The sequence below is a fragment of the Rhagoletis pomonella genome, unplaced genomic scaffold (assembly GCF_013731165.1).
Source record: "Rhagoletis pomonella isolate Grant_MI unplaced genomic scaffold, Rhpom_1.0 Rhpom_scaffold_00003, whole genome shotgun sequence".
Classification (NCBI taxonomy): domain Eukaryota; kingdom Metazoa; phylum Arthropoda; class Insecta; order Diptera; family Tephritidae; genus Rhagoletis; species Rhagoletis pomonella.
In genome coordinates this window covers 69,937,417-69,941,078 of record NW_023458557.1, presented here as the reverse complement: position 1 = coordinate 69,941,078, position 3,662 = coordinate 69,937,417, and the positions used below count along the sequence as shown (strand labels likewise).

The following is a 3,662-nucleotide window of genomic DNA, read 5'->3' as shown; positions in this document are numbered from 1 at the left end:
TAAAATTCTCTGTGCACTTTTGGTTCGGTTGTCATGCAAAGCATCGTTCACAGGCAACACACACAACAAGAAAGTCACTCCCCCGCTATTCAGCCTTTTAATTTTACATGAATAAGAATCCCGCTGTGCGAGACGTGTGGGTGGACGAACTGTTTGGCCATTCTAAAGTAAAGTATGTACATAAGTACAAAGGAAAGGAGGAAAATGTGGCCTTACGAGCTATCACAAATGCCTGCTTCTGCTATTATCGCCATCCATGTATTTCCTTTACAGTTTTCTGTTGTTAATGCTTCCCACACCTCGGTTTTGTTGCTTAACAATTGTTGCACAAAAACACATACATATGTATGTATGTATGTACTTGAGTACGTAAGTGTGCTTGAATAACAACGAAAACGGTCAAATGGGTTATAAAATGCGTACCTTTTATGGCTTATTTGGCACAATAATTTCACAGCATCCTTTCGTTACCTGGAACCGTCATCGCAAATGAACGAGTATGTTTTTATATATGCTCAGTAGCGGATTTGCAGTCTTGTCCGCCCTAGGCCCTTTAGTACCAGTCATCCCTTTCTCTGCTCCCATTATAATGAATAATATTTCAAATTTTCATTTGAATAATTATTCAGGTACTACATATGAATTTACTTTTTTGCCACCTTTTATCGAAAAGTTGTCGCCAGTCTATGCTTTTACCGACATTCTACCTGTTGCTCGTGGAATATAAATGAATGCATATAAATAAATGAATATAATAAAATGCGGCTTCGAATTCGACAAATAGATGCTGCATATCGATACTTATCTTGTGAGTCTTTTTCAAGGATTTGGAGTATTGTGAATATCTGCTCTGTGGTGGACATTGCATCATTTCACTTAACTTACATAATAACCTCATCTTAGTTAACAGATGGGTGGCAACCCTATTTAAAAACACGTTAAGCTAAAGCTTATGCGTACACCGTTTATGTGATACGCATATTGTGGTATTAAATAAGCTTACATTTTTAATAATCATTGTTCTATTTTTGGTAGAAAGGTGGCAACCCCGTTCGAAAATTTTTTTAAATATCTTCAAATGCTTTAAGTTTTGGCGGAAATACTTACATATTTTATTTACCTTTCAATAATTTTAAATTTTCAAATATCTGGCAACCCTACTTTTCAAAATTTTTTTACCACAAACCTACGTAAACCATCGTGTAGAATGCAAAAAAGAAATAAATACACCCATTGAGCTGTTCGTGCGTGATGTGGTTATGAAAACATGAAATTACTAATTTTTGTATAAAACAGAAAGGATTTTCGGCTATTAAAATATACTTAGTAAAATTTTTAAGTTAAACAAGCATCATAGTGTTATTTTTTAAGGAGTTTTGAAGGCAAGTAGTCCTATTCGATCAAAAAAATTTTATTTTTAATGATTTTATAGCAAGTTTACAAAAAAAAATGTATTCTCCCCATGTCAAATACATGGAGAACTTAAACCCCCGGCGGTACGGGTAAATATTAATCGATTTCAAAGTAAAAAAAAATATGAGTCTCCTTATTTTTGATATTCTTCAGATCTGGGTGGTGGCTGGAGGAAAAAAATTTGGACCACCCTAATGTATATGTACATTACATACTCGTGTTCATCCAGGTGACTACATCGGCCGAAATAGGAATAAAACTTGCAACATGCAACTGCAGACTAAGTCTAAGCACTTTATTTTGGGTTTTTTTACCTAAAATTCATTACCCAGGCACAGAAGATAAGTTAACATAATTGATTGAAAATATATATATTTTTTTTGACCGAAAAAGGTGAAATAGTCACCCCGATGACTCGTCGGTTAAAATACGGAGTATTCCAGATGCATACCCTGAAATCGTAGTCACAGAAGCGTTTTCATTGGCTGTTACCAAAATTTAATTGTGCGTAGCAGGATCTGTCCACAATCAGATCCTGAAACAGTATACTACTTACGTCCAATGAAAAAAAAGAAAATTGTTTAGCCTGGACGACTGCGGAACATGCTAAATGGCTTATATTGATTAAACTGCATATAAGCATATGCATGTATGCACATTAGGGTGAACAAAAAAAAAGAGTTTAAAATGTTAAGCTCTCACCACCTGGGATTTTTCTAAATGGAAAAAAGAATACCCGTATTTTGAAAAAAAACCCTTTTTTGTAGAATTAGTATTCGATCGAAAACTGTGGTTTTCTTCAGGAGACTATTACCATTTTTTAACGCTAACAATTTTTATGGGTTCCCCGTCGCCTTTTTTTTGGGTTTTGGGGACCTATCAAAAATAATTAGTATAAAAATATGGTTAAATAAACAATTTTGTATTGTTATTGGAAGTCTCCTGAAGAGAAACGGAGTCCCTTGATCGAAAAATATTGATTTTCAAGAATTCCTTAACATTTCTACGAAAGAGTGTTTTCCCCATACATATAAAATACATACATGGGAATCTTCATGTGATTAAGGCAGTTCTAAATATCTTTTTCTTAATAAAAAATACGATTTTCTTCTTTTCCATTTAGCAAAATTCTAGTGGGAAAACTTAACATTTTAAACATTTCCTCACCGCATGCATTTCTGTGCCACCCTAATGTATGTATATACAACAAAGCATCTCTTCGGCGTTGTAATACAATGGGAATACTTTTGATTACCTAATGTGTGTCCACATATTCTGCAAATACCATTTTACAACCTTTACATTACTTTGCTCTTAATGCGTTAATGGCTACATGAAAAATTCGCGCCGAATGCTACTATTACATTCATTTTGAATAAGAAATGATGCAGACCGCACCCTGGTACGACCAGTGGTCGGTTGCTTCTCATCCATTTAAAATTTTTAAATATACACCTGCAGCCATAACCTTTTAGCGCTACCAGTGTGTTCCTGTTTGTGCGTGTGTAGGCTATTAAAGAAAGAGTGTGTGTGTGTATGCAGTTTTAAAACTCATCTAAAATGGAAATTTGCTCATATAAATTTTATTAAACGCGCGACCTTTTTAACGTTTCACTGACTTTTCTTTCGTCACCTTTTTTCTTGCAGCCTTCGTGGGTCCTTTTTAACTAAATAAAAGCGAGTCTTCCGTTGCATCACCAAAAGTTGTTCACTGTTATTTTTGTTGAGAAGTAATTCGGTAGTTCTTCTTGCGTATTTTGTTTTTGTACTCGTATGCCTTTCAATGCGAATAAGGAATACACATACAGCGATGGATGATAAGCGAACGATTGGGAAAATGAGTAAAAAGCGAAAAATCGCGTTTAATTATGCAGAGGCCAAGTTGTGTAAGACCCGAGTGAGGCCGCCAGTTGCCAGCGAAACGGTGAACGACATTGCGTTATTCTTGTTGGTGGTACTTGCCATCATTGTCATTGCGTCAACCAAAACAGGTGAGTCTGAAATGTTTAATATAGCTACTTATGTGCATACAGATGAATATATAAATGTGTAGCCACTCGTATAAAAAATGCTAGCACGTAATACATAAATACATCTGAACGTTAGGCTGGACATTTTTGTAACATCAGTTTATATAAATGAGCACCAGGTTGGAAAATTTTCACATTTTACTTTGAGAAACCATCTGAAAAAGCTGCAGCCAGTCTGAGAATAATAATATTCCTAGTAACAAAGCCCACAAAAAAAAA

General features: G+C 34.9%; 1 protein-coding gene across 1 annotated transcript in view; it reads left to right on the top strand.

Annotated features, from left to right (window-relative positions):
- Positions 1 to 3,662, top strand: part of LOC118736352 — a 137,399-nt gene that overhangs the window by 15,906 nt on the left and 117,831 nt on the right. The window contains exon 2 of the mRNA XM_036466445.1: positions 3,061 to 3,404. The gene's annotated coding sequence lies outside the window, so the exon portion shown is untranslated. The remainder of the gene's footprint in view (positions 1 to 3,060; positions 3,405 to 3,662) is intronic.